The sequence below is a fragment of the Octopus bimaculoides genome, chromosome 21, assembly GCF_046866305.1.
Source record: "Octopus bimaculoides isolate indiv1 chromosome 21, ASM4686630v1, whole genome shotgun sequence".
In the NCBI taxonomy this organism is placed as follows: Eukaryota; Metazoa; Mollusca; class Cephalopoda; order Octopoda; family Octopodidae; genus Octopus; species Octopus bimaculoides.
The window spans coordinates 13,163,247-13,180,965 of NC_142948.1; the positions used below are offsets into that span (position 1 = coordinate 13,163,247).

General features: G+C 32.7%; 1 long non-coding RNA gene across 4 annotated transcripts in view; it reads right to left on the reverse strand.

Moving 5' to 3' along the window:
- Positions 1–17,719, reverse strand: part of LOC149131495 (uncharacterized) — a 656,010-nt gene that overhangs the window by 264,998 nt on the left and 373,293 nt on the right. The window contains exon 4 of one of the 4 annotated variants that reach the window (XR_016237750.1): positions 2,646–2,669. The exons of 2 other annotated variants lie outside the window; for them this stretch is intronic. This is a non-coding gene — a long non-coding RNA (uncharacterized LOC149131495). Of the gene's footprint in view, positions 1–2,645; positions 2,670–9,970; positions 12,669–17,719 lie in introns of those variants that run through there. One more of the 4 variants, XR_016237748.1, reaches the window with a different exon arrangement.

The window sequence follows — 17,719 nt, forward strand, 5'->3', positions numbered from 1 at the left end:
TGTCTATATGTATGAGCGGGTGCACATGAACACGCGTATACTGTCAGTAGATAGCTCTCTCTGCATATATATATATATATATATATATATATATATATATATATATATATATATATATATATATATATATATATATTATATAAATATTTATATATTATATCATGTAAATATATACATATATTATTTTATACTATATGCGTGTGTGTATTGTATATCTTCCGCTGTAAAAGAAAAAAAAAGCTGAAAGATGTCTAACTAGCTACGCAACTAACAAGCTATAACTAGTTAGTCATTGTCATCTCTTAAGTAAATATCAAGTAACGAATGTGTGTCAAAACAAAAAGCATGACGATGACATCGTCATTATTTATTTCTTGTAGTTTTGTTGTTGTTATTATTATTATTATTATTATTATTACTGATAACAATAATTCCAAATCTACGCTCTTATAGAGTGCATTTTGAATGGCTTATTTACATTGCAGCTCATTCACGTTAGCTGGATGTAACCCAACAACTGCAAATTATATACCGTAAATCCGCATATTTTTCCCCGAAATTTAAAGGTCACAATCCCTAGTGCGTACTGTATACGAGGTTAAAAATGAAAAATATTTTCTAAGCAATGTCCGAGTCTCTATTTGCTGTCCGTCAATGTTTATTCAGATGCATTTTGTGATGCCGGGCTTGTAACTGATAGTGATAGATATGTAAAGTCAATTTACTTAATATTTATTTTTTACTGACGTTATTACTGTTATTTCTTTATTTTCTGCAAACAAAGTGCACAAAAAAGCTACACATTTGCATTATGTTATATATACAATAATAATAAAGGACGTTACATAGATCTCCTTGACTCAGTTTTATAAACCAAGGACGTTATATAAAACTCCTTGACTCAAGTTTGCAAACCAAGGATGTTATATAGATCTCCTTGACTCAAGTTTGCAAACCAAGGATGTTATATGGACCTCTTTGACCCAAGTTAGAGAAGGGGTGCGTATTATAAACAAGATTTTGGTTTTACAGAGGTACATCCCCCTAAAAATCCCCTGAGTATTATACTCATGGGCGGACTATACTTGAGGATTTACGGTATATTTATTTATATATATATATATATATATATATATATATATATATATATACTTTAAAGCGAACATAAAAATAATGATGATGATGAAAGTGATAAATGTGATGATGGGTGGTGATGATGATGATGATGATGGTGGCGATGTCAGTGATGGCATGGATATTGTTGAGGCTGAAGATTTCTTTTTTATTTGCCAACAAGGGCCTGTTTTAGAGGACTTCAGAAAGGCATTCTACAGAATGTGTAGGGGGTGAAACTCGGGGGAGAAAAACATTAAGAAGAAACAAAGATCGAATTATATAAAAAACGTACGAAGTTTACGGAAAATGGTGTTGATGGTGATGATGGTGATGTTTACAAAAGATAATGATGATGACGGCCACGACGACGTGGATCACGACTATGCCTATAAAGATGATTAAGACGATGATGATGATTATGACGTGTAATAAATAGGCGAAAAATATTCGTCGCTGCTGTTATAGAACGCTGCTGATATTTGATAACCATGACGTATGTGGTTACAATAATGATGATGATGATGATGATGGAGACCGATTCTGCTTTTATTTTCTATGTCATTATTGTTACACGTAAGTATAATGTTTATGACGAAGAAAACGCCGATGGCGACGAAGCCGCATCTTTCACTGTACATGACATGATGAAGACGATGACGATATTTATAACGATTCATTTTTCTTCTTCTAGTTTATCTAATTCCATTACTTGCTGAGGCTTCACGATGAAGATGATGATGATAAGGGGGGAGGAGGAGGGGGAGGAAGGCATTGACTGCTGATGATGATGATGATATCGAGGGTGACGATGTTGATGATGCTGGTGATGTTGATGGTGATGCTTATAAAAACGATGATGATGATGAAGACGGTTGTATTAGTCATGGTGATTACGATGGCGAGGATGATAATGAGGATGAAGATAATGAAGACAACGGCGATGATGATGATGATGATTATGATGATGATGATGATGATGATAAGGAGGAGGAAGACGACGATGAAGAGAAAGAGAATGTTCATGTCAGAAAATATTTCTTGAATAAGATGTAAAGTAATGGCTGTGATAGTGCTGCTGATGCGTCTGCTGATGATAATGATGATGATGTTGATGATGATAATGATGATGATGTTGATGATGGTGATGTTGATGGTGATGATGACGATGATGATGATGATGATAAGGAGAAAGAGGACGAGGAGAAAGAAGATCTCAATGTCAGACAATATCCCTCCACTAAGATGAAGTTTATGACTAAGTGCTGCTGCTGCTGATGATGATGATGATGATTGGTGATGTTGAGTCTAATGAAGTAAATGATGACGATGTTGATTGTGGTGGTGGTGGTGGTGGTGGTGGTGGTCATGACGTTTATGTTGATGAAGATGATAATGATGATGATGATGATGGTGGTGGTAATGGTGAAGGTAGCAACGGTGATGATGATGATGATGATGATGAGGAAGAGGATGATGATGCGGAGGGTCGCAATAATGATGAATTAGGTACCGATGACGATCGATTTTTTTGCCCACGATGTCGAAGATTATGACTGAAAAGAAAAAAAATGAATGTAATGATGATAATAATAATAATAATAATAATAATAATAATAATAATAATAATAATAATAATAATGACAATGAGGGGAAGTGATAAGAAAAGGAGATTCTAGAAGCGGTGGCGGTGATGGTGGTGGTGGTGGTGTTGCTGACTATGGGGGCGGAGATGAAATTTGGAAAAGGAGAATGATATGTTAACTAATTAACAATTTAATTGAGATTACTTTTGACGTTGTTTTATATAACAAATAATTCCTGTTATTAGTGAATACTTTATTATCGATTAATTTATTACAGGTTTGTTCAACTATTTTACGTTAAGTCAGACCATAGAATTACCATCATTTGCGACTAATTTGCTGTTAGTATGTAATTTTTTTTTCCCTCTCTGTGTTTTTGTTATTTAATATAACATAATTACAGGGAAACAGTCCAGGGGAACTAGTGCTGCAGTGTTTGAGCAAGTGTTACATTACTAATATGCAATATGAAAACAATAATGACAACGTGAAATATAATACCCACAGGCAAAATACGTTTCGATACTTATAATTTTTTTTTTTAATTAGCAACATAAAATTGAGCTTTTTGAAATGAATCGGAAGAACATATATATATTTTTTTTTTCTGATATATATGGTGTATATTACAGGTTAATGTGATTCCAGTTATTGGCACTATGGTCTTTGACAATAAATGGAAGAATTGAAAATGGTTTTCTCTGTTTTCCGCTTGCGAAAGAATCCCCACTAAATATTTATTGCTCTATTAATTTGGAAACACGTTAATCTTGTATATTAGCCAGTCTTATATGTAGATATTTCAATGCACTTATACGTCTGGATATATAAACGAGACAACGAGGATTCTATATAAGCAGCAGATTCCAATTCTTCCATCGATTCTGATAAAACCGCTGCTACTCACAATTACTGAGTGTATTATTACGATCATTTGAACGTACATAAACACGATGGATTGTATTTGTATCGTTTAATGTATGTGGATATATAGTTTCTTACGTAACATTTAAATTCTAAGGTACTGTTAGAAAATAATAAAATGTTAGCGATATTACACGAAGTCTTATTTCTCTTGCCCTCTTAGAATATAACACAAGAAACTCTTTATAAAAATCTCAGAAAGATTCATATGACTTTTCACAGCATATGTTTGTCTTTTCTTTCTTTCCGACGCTGAACGTAAACATTTTCTCCGTTTCTGTTTGTATCTGTGCGGGCTTCTGCTTTCTGCATTTCTACAAACGAACACCTACTGGGTAATGTAACGAAATGTGAACTTGACTTCAAATAAAACTGCGTTGAATAGATGATAAAGAAATACGTATTGCCGTAATGAAAACTTATCACCAATCTATTTTTTCGATCTTAAGTTCTTTGATGTGGCAACAAACACCAAAAGAGAATTTGCACAGCAGAAAAATAAACGTTACTACGAAAGAAGTATTCTGTTTAAATCCTTCTCAAAATTTATATACATTAAGAACAATGTATTTCCTGTAAGAATATGTGATGATACAAATCGGCCAAATAACAATTCGCTAAATTTATGAAGATCAATATACGTAGAGCGTTAAAGAGAAGATTCCTCGTTAACGACAATAGAGAATTATTTCTTCCGCATAATGCCAATTTGTACGTATAAAAATACCAATGCATATAACCATGCATATACATACATACCTACATACATAATTACATACATACATAATTACATACATACATATCTACACTCACAAACATGGATTTTTGGCATAAGGCCAAACATTTTAGCAGGATTGTCAGTCTGTTACATTGACCCCAGTTTTTGACTGGTACTTTACTTTGCAGAATCTCTTAAAGTAAAATTGAACTAGCCGGAATTTGAATTCAAGGAGAAATACCTCAAAGGACCTTGTCTGTCACTTTAACGATTCTGCCTTTTCGCTACCTCGTTTTTATCTTTTTCTGTTTATCTATCCATCTATCTATCCATCTATCTATATCTCCATCTATCTGTCTGTTTGTATTATGTATGTATGCTTGTATGTGTGTACATTGTGGCCTATTACTAGCGTTGTATAGTGTTACCTGGCAAGGCACATTCACGACACAAGAACTGCATTTCTGTATCTCAAATTATTTTCTAGATTCCAGCTCAGGTCAGATTTGAACTCCAATCATGTCTAACCGTCATTCAGTTATATTCATAACTATATTATCCAATATAATTTTTACTTCTCTCAAACTTCGGGGTTTAATTTGAGGCAAAAATTGCTGGTAGCTCTAGCAGGTCGATTCGAAATCAATGTCGAAAAGCAAGATGGGCGTTTCGTTGTTTTTACTGGCTTACTGTTAAAATTACCCTGCAAGTAATTACCCTGCTTCTTGTTATAAACTACACTCCTATATTATTTATTTCTTAACTGACTGCCAAAAGTAGTTTTCGGGTACTAATTTTGTAGATCCTTACAAGGAAAGATATCGAATTCGTTTTAATCGTCTTAATTTCGTTTTAAATTGGGTCTTATTAGTTGGAGGTATTGATTTTTAAGTACGGCTTTCGTCTTAGTTTCAAAGAAACGTTCATTGCAAGACGATGTTTCCACAACCATTAAAACCATCATACTTCGAACAACTTTAGAAGTAAAAACTAGGAATTTAGATCATTGCTTTGATTTCCATTCTTCAGAAAAACATCCCTCTGTCTAAAGTCAAATCTAGTGAAAGGTTTTATATCAGAACCGGTTTTATTTTCCCATCCCGAAACTCGAAATCTTTAGAATCCATGGCTAAGGCAGTAATCTTATATCGGACAACATATTCTATATAACTGCGTATTTGAATTATTTCACCGATGCTTTTAATAAATTAAACGCCGCAACCCAATCACGACCTGCTTTGTGAAATGTTTATGTAAATCGCTTTGGAAAGATATCGTAGAAGGGATTCCAATTCTTTTGACTAGGATGTGAATTTGTTGTTAAGAAAAGAAGCAGTAGATAGATACATACATACGTACATAACACACAATCAGGGAGGTCGAAATGTTGTAAACAGGCGCAAGTATTGAGAGAAAAACGCTAATTAGAAGCATTATATATATATATATATATATATATATATATATATATATATATATATATGAATACATACATCCGAATATATACCTGCATGCACATACACATGTATATAGCAATAAAGACACATACACACACATATATATATATGCATACATATATATGTACAAATGTATTGTGTGTATATATATATATGTATACAATATATATTTTATCTATATTATATATATATATATTACATGCATATACTGTATACACATACACACACACACACACACACACACACACACACACACACACACACACACACACACATATATATATATATATACATTATATATGTTACATGTATATATATATTCATATATTTACATATATACGTATGTGTGTACATAATATACAGGGTAAGTTGGAGAGAGAAACACTGGATAGTGCAAGATAAAAGAAAAGAAGGAAAGAACCTCAAAAGACAGAGAACTAATGGGTATAATTGGCTCAAACTAGCGACTAATGATCAATAGTAAAAATTAATTAGTATTATAAATGAATTACGCATTTGTTTATGAAATTACTGATTTGATTTGTTAAAGCTAGTTATAAAAGTGAAGTATTATACATTTTTATTATTTTTCTTGTTAGATGATAAATTATATTAAAATCTCCACCGTGAACCGATAACAGTAAGGAGAAAAACAAATTTCAAAGGACCTGATATTGAAAACAAATTGAAAGAAATATTATATATGCGATGTTGCTTTAGCATCAAAATTATCGTTGCTCTATCTGATGGATGTTGAAAATGGTTTGCTGGATGTTAGTTAAAATCAGACAATCATAAGATAAAACGTAAACCCAAAATGTTTTATCTATCCCTCACTCTTTCTGAACGACTCCGTCTATCTGTGTGTGTGTGTATATATATATATATATATATATATATATATATATATATATGATAAATAATTCTTAAACATGAATATTGTTGGCATTTATTTCGAAGTTTCGGCTAGCCAGGCAATATACATATGTATGTGTGTGTGTGTGTGCGCGCGCGCTTATGCGTGTAGAGCTATCTATTATAATGTTTTTAATTACGTTTTAAATCCTTTATATGGAAAAAGTCGAAGGCCTGGCGTGGGGTATAGACTTTTGCTATCCAAAGGTCTTTTACCCCAATTTTTACACAGCTTTATTTATAGCTCTGTCTACTCCAAATTCCACCGTTATACACGATTTCTTTTACGCATCTCAAAGCTATTATTTTCTTATTTCACACACACATAATGTAAGTTGATGTGTTTAATGTTCGTCCCCTAGCAAGACCGATTGTACGGACTAATAGCTAAATGTACAGGACCTATTATCATCAAACTGGTTATTATCAAACAGGGTGTTGCATGCTTAGGACAATTAGGTTTTTGTTCTGTTTTGGTTTTCTATTTATATCTACAAGGTTAACTGACATGAAGGTAAAAAAATTCCCTCAAAATCAAGTGACCTGAAAACCAAGTGATATCAAGTTCAAGCAACCACAAGATCAAGTGACCTTGAGTTGAAGTGACGCTGTTTGGTTTGCAATATATGGTGAAGGATCTCCATGTTAATTAGCATTAATTCTGATAAGTATCTATGTGTTTCTAGCGGAAAAAACCAGCAATGGCCCGGGATATCACGATTCGCTAGTATATTGCCAATTTGATCTACAAAATCTAACTAAACACTACTTTGTGTCGGATAGACTCCAGCAATTGTTTTACATTTGTTGCGTTTGCTTCTTAGCCTATCAACCAGTATAAATTCAGTACGCCGTGAACACTAAACAAAGATTTTTGTGATGCTGCAAAAACATCACTGACAGTCACTGTAGGAGTCGACCAGCAGAGACGGCGGACAGCAGCTGACAACACAAAAGGAATGAGCAGTCTGAGGAGGAGCAATATTAGAAGTCAGTAGCCAGCAAGCAACTAAGCCACACTTTATCTGTTGCTAAATCTACACCAACTACAAAATCCCTCTCGATATTTTGTTGTTCGTGGTAACTATCTTCCTTTTTGTGTACGAAAAGAATAATTTTTTGCTCATCAAGATCACGACAGACTCCAGAGTTCATTTACGTACATGCTAATGTATGGATGTTTATAGAGAGATTGCACAAAAACAAACAAACAACAGACGAAGACAGGTGGTGTAGAAAACAAGTAGATGTATTAGTATAACGCTCGGGATGTGAAAAAGTCTTTAACGTTTCTATCCTACGGTCTTCCACAGAAAGGAACACAGAAAAAAACAAGGAGAAAAAAGGAGAGAAAAAAGTGTGTAGTGGTTAGCGATATATGTATGCGTAAACAGACGTTCGTGAGTCCGTTTGTGTGCATTACACGAAATATTTTTGAGGGCAGAGCTAGATTTCACTACGTGTAACACAGAGTTACGTCAATATTATGCTTCAAAATTCAGTTGAGCAGGCGTGTAACTAAAGGAAAGCTAGAGCCATGGAATATGTCTTTTACCTCTTTGTCAAACGGCACAGTTTCACTTTGCGGATTCCTCTAAAAGTGAAATAGCATGTAGAGTACTCATCAAAGAAAACCGAAGTAAAATAAGTAAACATTGGAAATAACATGTAAAACTACGTTAAAATTATGCGGAAAACACAAAGTTGGCGCCGCAGATAATAAATGATCTTCATAGAAATATCCAGCTTCCACATTTTAAAAACATTACAAAATAAGATAATAATATGTTGCTAAAATATATGTTTGTATTTAAACGATCTTAATATTGAATTTGCACCAGCAATGGTAAAAATAGACAAGTCAAACATTATAGAATGTGTACTTAATTAAGAATATCCTTCAATGTATGATATAGTCATTAGAATTTGTGTTACATGAACCTGTGTTAACCTTCAATGAAACATGAAATAATATAGCATCTGGATGATTTTACGCCCGGATGCATATTTTCATTTATCAGTGAAAACAAACGAACAACACTTAATTTCAGGAAGAAAGTTGTTGTTTTTCCAGCAAGAATTCTATCGCTCATCATATAATTCTAGACAGCTACAGACGGACATACAGCTTGTATAGGAATCCTAATCAGTTAAACATTAGAGAAAAGGAGTTAATTTCTGGCGGCAAGGAAAATTAAGATATCTCATTATGTATGTGTGTGTGTGAGAGAGATGGTGTGTAAGAGAGAGAGAAAGAAAGAGATAGTGTGCGTTTCTGTTTGTGTATGTGCTGAAACCTTGGTAATTACGTCCTAATTAACATATGTCTTAGCTTCTATTACAATTTTGTCTTTTCTTCATATCGCATTCAGTGATTTGAAAATCAGTAAACGAAAGATTATAATTAAGTACGAGATACTACTAATGAGAAACAATAAAATAGGCAAGGAATAAAAGAAAATCACGTTACACTTTACTGGAAAACTAATTATGTCCGTATGAAATATAATAAATATTCGCTAGCTTATAAAGAACCTTAATTTTCTCAGAAAATGACTTTTTCCTGCTGAAATGTCTATATACCTATCTCTATGATTATCTTTTTACAAGTAAATACGTTTTGGAAAGAAGAATCGAAATGAGTATACGGGCGCGCACACAAACACATACACACACATATGAAAATCCTGCACACACGTACGAATACGCTTACACACATACTACACAAACAAACGCCTACGTATGTACTTTATATATATATATATATATATATATATATATATATATATACCTTTATATGTATGTGTATATATATATATATATGTATCTACCTATATATGTATATATATATATATATATATATATATCTACCTATATATGTATATATATATATATATATATATATATATGTATCTACCTATATATGTATATATATATATATATATATATATATATATATGTATCTACCTATATATGTATATATATATATATATATATATATATATATATATATGTATCTACCTATATATGTATATATATATATATATATATATATATATATATATATATATATATATATGTATCTACCTATATATGTATATATATATATATATATATATGTATCTACCTATTTATGTATATATATATATATATATATATACACATACATACATACATAGGTAGATACATATATATATATATATATATATATATATATATATATATATATATATATATATATATATTAACAGTGTATATAATGATAATCTATTATATGACTTATTACATCGTTTCTCAGTAAAATTGAATTTGCACCAATGTCTCTAGTAGATCAGCAGTTGCTAATCATCTTTGGTGAAAATTTGAAGCCTCAGTCAACTTCGACTTAAACCGAACAAACATATTAGCGTCTACACATTTACATGTCGAACATTCGTTGAAGCTGATGTGATTCTCGATAGTGAACTTAATAGATTCATTCGTCTATTAAAGATTTAATAGGTGAGGGAGCAAAGTTTATGCCATGAAATATGTGGCACTCCCAGGGTTTGGTAATTCAACAGTAAATTAAACTGCATCCTTCAGTACTAAGGTGTGTTTTCATATATGGAAGAGAATCATAGCATATTCGTTAAATTATTGCTGTTAATGCTAATGACCTTGAAAATAAAGCGTCATGACGAGTCCTCGTAGTGAATGCAGACGATGAATTGAGAAATATAAAGCTTAATTGTTGTATAGTGACACATTAAGCATTGTTCGTATTTGAAACTTGCTTCATGAGGTGTACATCTTACCAGTGATGTCTGCGCTGCATGAAAATTTCGGTATTACAACACAAAAATCTTCACACTTTGTGTCCAAAAGCAAAATTTGTCGATGACACATTGGTTAAATATCTACAATATGTCTACAGTTCACAGCCATACAACAAAGAAAAATTAAATGCATCTTCCTCTGATTTTATCCTTGCTCGACATCATAATCGAGATTGTGATTTTAAAAAAGGATAGCTGAAACTGCTGAACGTTACATGCAGTTCCACCAGCATGATATGTGTTCTAATTCATCATGCTGCCAGCATATTCACAGCTTCAGTAGCGTAGGTTCTGCAAGATTCTTCTCAAGGTGAGAGTGATAGAGAACAACACTTCTATCATGGTTGTGGCCTGACATGTCAAATCTCAATAAATTTTCTTCCATAAATGTTTGAAAATAATTGTCATTGTGCTTAGCAATATAAAAGTTACCAATATACGCATATGCCGTCATGTATCAACTTTACAGAAGTGTCTGACTCAGATCGACTAACTTACCAACTGCAGATATAGATATATAAACAAATAGCACCTGAACAGGTGTATCGATCTTTTTCTCCATCACCTTCACCACAATCTCAAAGAACACATTATATGCAAAGTATATAATTCAAAGCGTATGCTCGACTATCTCTCTAGTTTCTTAAAAAACCCAAATCGTGTACACATATACATGTATAGATGTATGTACATGTCCTATGTGCAAGATTTATCGTTATTTTGCAAGCATCAGAAATCGTATCTAAAATTCTGAAATGCCAAATTTGCTTGGCAGAAAATTTTGTCGGTGATATAATAAATTGTATACTTTTAGATAGTTCCATACCACAGTTTCACGCATGAATCCAGAATGTGGATACGACTTTCCTTAGCGTGCTTCAATCATGCTGGTTGTAATTTGGTTTACTTCAAAAACAACAATGAAGTCTACTCAAAATTGGCGTCTCCAAAATCTTTCATCCTTAATTGAAACCATCATGTGCACAAATATTTATAGTCATGGAATATTATGTGAGAGTGGATATTTTTGAATGTGCTTAGTAACTGCTTCTAATAAGCATGAATCAACTTTTAGGTAGATACAGAGCAATTTTTATATAGACATATATCTAATTATATCCCACTTCTGCATTTGCGAGCGGGTAAGAGTTTACGTAAGTATAGATGGACAAACAAGTAGACGGACAGACAGATAGATAGATATATAGACAGACAGAGAGAGAGACGGATAGATAGATATAAAAAAATAGACAGACAGACAGACAGAAAGAGAGACGGATAGATAGATATAAACAATAGACAGACAGACAGAGAGACGGATAGATAGATATAAAAATAGACAGACAGACAGATAGATAGAGAGACGGATAGATAGATAGATAGATAGATAGATAAAGAAATAAATGGACAAAAAATAGACAAACAGTCAGAGAGATAGACGTGGATAGATAGATAGATAGATACATACATGCATACATACATAGAGATAAAAAGAGAGAGAGATACACAAACAAATAGACAGACAGATAAATAGATAGAAATACATACATACAGATAGAGAGATAGATAGAAATACATACATACATATAGAGAGATAGATGGATAGATATATAGATACATACATACATACATAGACAGGCATACAAACACAAAGGCACAAATAGATAGAACTAGATAGACGGAGTATATACAAATACTTTATGCTTAATCTGAGACTTAGAAATTGAAGCAACTTCAGTGATTCATATACACACGCATACAGAGACACCCTCACATGCACTTATATATCTGTGTCTGTTTGTATAAATATATACTTATGAGTGTGTGCATATATGTATATGGCAGGCAGAGAGATAGAGCGAAAAGGAGAAAGAGAGAGAAAGAAGGAATGATTGAGTGAAGGGGAGACAGGAAGGGGAGCGAGAAATACCAATTGATAGTAATGTGTAAATAAATGAAAGACAGGAATAATTTTTCTCATATTTGTTCTGCAAAAGCAAAAAAGAAAAAGAAACGCATAGTGGTGCTTCAATGAAAATAAAAATAACTCACGTCATAGCGGTGAAACATTATATCTCTAGGACGTCTCTATAATTACTTACATCTACCCCTGGCCACAATAAAACAGTGTACTTACCTGCAAAAGAATAAGAAAAATCTTTAAAGTCATTTTCATAACAAGAACAAAACAACAGCAGCAATAATAATAATAATAATAATAATAATAATAATAATAATAATAATAATAATAATAATATGAAAAGAAGAAAAAATAATAGTATTGTTCATCATCATCAGTATTTATATTACATTATTATTTATACTTGAAGATATAAAATAACACAAATTTGAATATATCTTTTAACGAAATGTCACATTTTGAATGTTTATTTATAGTAACGCTCGAAAAAATGTCTGCTTAGTATTCATAATGTACTGTGAGGGAAAAAAATACAGTTATCCTATTATGTATGATATTATATGTACATCGCTAGTAGCTTTGCCCCAAGCAACGAAATATTATTCTTTTTTGTTTGTTTTACATTTACTGTTTATTGTTTACATCAATAATTCATGACATTAGTAAAAAAGGAGGTTTTCGTGCTTATAGAATAATCGAGAGCAATAATCCAGATGATTAATTATTATTTTTTTTATTTTACATCTGTTGTACGAAGCGTCGTTTTAGAAAAAACTATAAAAATCGGCACCACATTTATAAATGTGTAGGTCGATGATCCTCCGCTGAAATGTATTTTGGGAACAAAACTACGATTAAGACGCATGAGTATTGCCAAATTTGAATTTTTGTTGATTTATTCTAAGAAAAAAAGAAATGCTTACAATGTGATGTAGAATAATACAAGATGAATAAAAGACTGAAAACTATGACACCCATAATGGCTTCAGCAACATTTGATCGTTAGATACAGATGAGGTTTATTTGCACACGAAATATATTTGCTGTGTACCATTATTAAACTATGGGACATATATTTAAGTGGGCGATATAACATTCTCATTGCTTCAAATGAGAAAATAATTAATTACAATGAAACCGGAAATAAAGAAACTAAATTAATTAGCATTGAGGATGCCATCTAACATGAAAAGGGCCGGAAATGAATTAATATTAAGAAGTTGATTGTGAAAATATTAAAATACATTTAATTCATTTGCGAATGATTTTAGTAAACATAAGGCATATTGAAATAGCTGATTTATTCTGAATTTAAACTCATCTACTTTTGTCGAATATATCGTTTATCTATTAGTGTTTATTGTAAACGGGTCATTATATATATGATTAATTAATTAAAAATAAACACTAGTTACAGCGCATCTCCAGCGAGTGAAATATACGTAAAAACAGGAGAGATAAGTTGAGGATAAAATACGAAACGAAATCTAACTCTTCCTCAGTTGCCCACTGTTTATTACTACCTGTTTCGGGCTTTCAACAACAAGACAGAAAAACTTCATAAGACAGCAACTTTCAGAAATTATTAAAACAAAATTTACGGAACGTTAGGGCTTCGAAGGAACAAACGACACCAAAGTGGACGTACAGAGTAAACAGATGAGTTGACAAAGACAAACATTAAGGGCCGTGAGGCCACAACGAATTGTAATGCGAGATATTTTGAAAGGATATAGAAATGTAGGATAAAAGATACTAGGCGAGAAAATAGAAGATGAAAAAGAAATCCAGAGGCGAGAGAAATATATATATATATATATATATATATATATATATATATTCATTACAGTAATATTATATATATGTAAATACGAAACCCTAAACATGCTAAATGTTTGCTTATTCATCGTTTTTTTTTCAGTAAACAAACGATCACACACACACACACACACACACACACACACACACACATATACGAAAGCTGGTTTAATGAAAGGAGGAAACTTCACTGAGCCATAATATAGTATCTCGTTCTCAGTTTTGGAGTAGATTGTCAGATGATAGGACATTCTATAGTACCAAATGTTTTTACTTTATATCAGTCGCTTTTACAGATATTATATCTCAGCATGAAGTTCTTCGCTACAACTAATTCTACCCTTTAGCTTGTAATAAATCAATACAATACGAATCTAAATCTCATTTCCATGTCTCCCTTGTTTGTAGTACACCTGATATAACTCACATGAGCGTTTATGTACCTGGATATGTGTGTGTACCTATTATATATATATATATATATATATATATATAAATATGAGTACACATACATAAATATATATATATATGTATATACATATGCGTACACATACATAAATATATATATATGATATCTATCCATATATCAACATACACTACACATATGTAAATTTGCATGTGTATATTTTTGTGTGCTCACTGTTCGAAAAGAAACAGAATCGATACTTTTTCGATGACAAATATGAATATAAATGTGTAATACATTTTGTGATATTATCGTGTAAAGTTTATACATTACGAAAGAGGAATGGAATGGAGATAGCATTTCTATCAAAATCAGCTACTGCTACTACTACTACTACTACTACTTGTACTACCATCAATATTGCTGATGTTTGCAACGATGATGGCGGAGAGATTGATGATTATGATGGCGTGGATGATGCTAACTCATCCTGCTATTATTTATTTGTGTGAAGTACGTTGCTCGAGCAGGATTGAACACACCCGCTGGTCCAACCATTCTAGCGTTACTAACATTACTACAGCTGCTGTTAATCTCATCTGGTTGTTATATATGAGATGTGAGCAAGGTCTGATGATCTTTGACGCAAGAACACTGTTTCTTCTCCCAATACTACCTCTGCCATGGATGCCGAGCTTGATGCCGAGAAGCTCGATGTGGATATTTTAACGTCAAATTCCTTTCTAAGCTGTCCTCTCTATTTTATGCTATTTCTTGGTTGTTACGTAATGGCTGAACGTTCATTTTCTCGTTAATTTCCTTATTTTACAAGAGACAGCTGAAACAGCTCACATGCTGTATTTTCTGTATTAAATTCTGACGGGGGAAAAATAAGGAAAAGAATTAATCTCTGAAGACACGAGGCCTAACTATTATTAAATATATTCTTGAATGTAACGTTTAAGCATCGTCATTCACAATGTCCTACAGGTGGGATCAAAGTATAATTTGTGGTGATACGGTAGGGTAAATGAATCATGCATTTTCCAAATTTTCGAAGATTTACATCTCAGTTATGAAAAATGAATTAAATGTAGAATAAGTGACGAAGCGCCAGATTCCATTACAAACCAAAGCTTACTATCTCATGCTACCTAATATGCGTGGCTGTGAGGTAAAAAGTTTGTTTCCCAACCACATGGTTCCGGGTTCAGTCTTATTTTGTGGCGCCTTAGGTAGGTGTATCCGTCTATAAACCCGAGACGACCAGAGCCATCTGAATTCATTTCGTAGAGGGAAACTGAAAGAAATTTTTCCTATATATATATATATATATATATATATATATATATATAGGTAAGGTGATTTAAATATATGTGTATGTGTGTGTGCGTGTGTGTCAATGTTTGTCCACAACCAGTGCTTGAGAACCGGTGTTAGTGTGTTCACGTCCCCTTCACTTGTCGGTTTTGTCGTAAAGGTCAACAGACTAAGTAACAAGTTTAAAAATAAAAAAAAGTGCTATGAAGTCCAGTTATTCGACTAAAAGTGGCCACAGCATGGCCACAGTCTAATGACTGAAACAAGAATAAAAGAGGAAAGAAATCACTGATGCTTAGACCACCACTCGTATTCGGCCAATTTTGCTACATTTTATGTCTAAATTCTAGCAGCCACACTTAATCATAACAGCCCACACCATACACACTGATGGAGTAGGTTATCAGTAAAGGAAAATAAACTTCAACAAATGGATAATTATTTGATATATCAAATAAGAAATAATCAGAAGTGCTTCAATCTGCATTTATAGCCAAGAGTGTTGCTTAGGATATAAAAAGACTTGCTTATTTATAATACTGAACAAGCAAGAAAGTATGAATGGATTCTATCTAAACTGAGTTTGTGATTCACTTGAAGTGCTTGTGTGAATATATTTTGATTCATATAATGCATACACATGCACACACACATACACACACACACACACACCACACCCATGAGCTCACACATACATATACATGTGTGTGTTTATATATATCTACCTCTCTATTTATCTCCCTCCCCCTCACAATAAATATATATATATATATATATACATACACACACATATTTCCTTCTACGCTAGTCATTTGACTGCGGCCATGCTGGAGCACCACCTTAAAAGATCTCCTAACCGAAGAAATCGATCCCAGGACTTATTTTTTGTAAACCTAGTAAACCCAATGCGTGGTTGATTTCCTGCTCACCATGCGGTATTCTCCAGATAATTGTTGTCGCTGAAGTACCAACATAAAACCGCTATACTGCGTGACTTTTCTCGACTAATCGCATGTTAACTTCCGATAGTAAACATCGACTCTCTTCAATCAAATTCTCATTCAGACCTCAGTATCCAAAAACGAGCCATACATTTAAAACTTAGAGTACCAAGAAGTTTGAATCAAACTGTTCTATTTAACTATCATCATCACCACCCTCGTCCTCATCATCACCATCGTCCTCTAGCAATCCGGTATCGCTCAACTGACATGCTCTATAACAGACTCTACTTCATCGAGGAGAACTAATAAGTTTTAAACTGAGCTAGAGGTACCATTGCGACTGCTAAACATAGATTAAATTAATAGTAGCGTTCATTATAAAAGTTCGGTGGCAGGATCTCTGGCACGTCACATAAAATTCTTAGTGACAATTGATCCCCCTTCATGTTCAGAAACTTTTGAACCTGTGCCAAAACTTGATACCCATATTGATATTCATCTCCTCAATACCTTTCGGTGTTGTTCCTAGATTCCATTGACACTTACCACAAAATCTAATGCTCCATTCACCATCTTAATTCGTTTCGTTACTTGCATCATATGCACTTGCTATCTACTTGAATCATATTAGGACACGCTAATTATTAATAAGATGGCTATGTAACAAAAACTACACTACTTGTAATTGCTGCACACTGATGTTGAGATTTTGATGTATATAAAACCTTATGAGTCTTTGCATTGTGACCACGCGAATGTTGGTTAGAGCATCATATAGA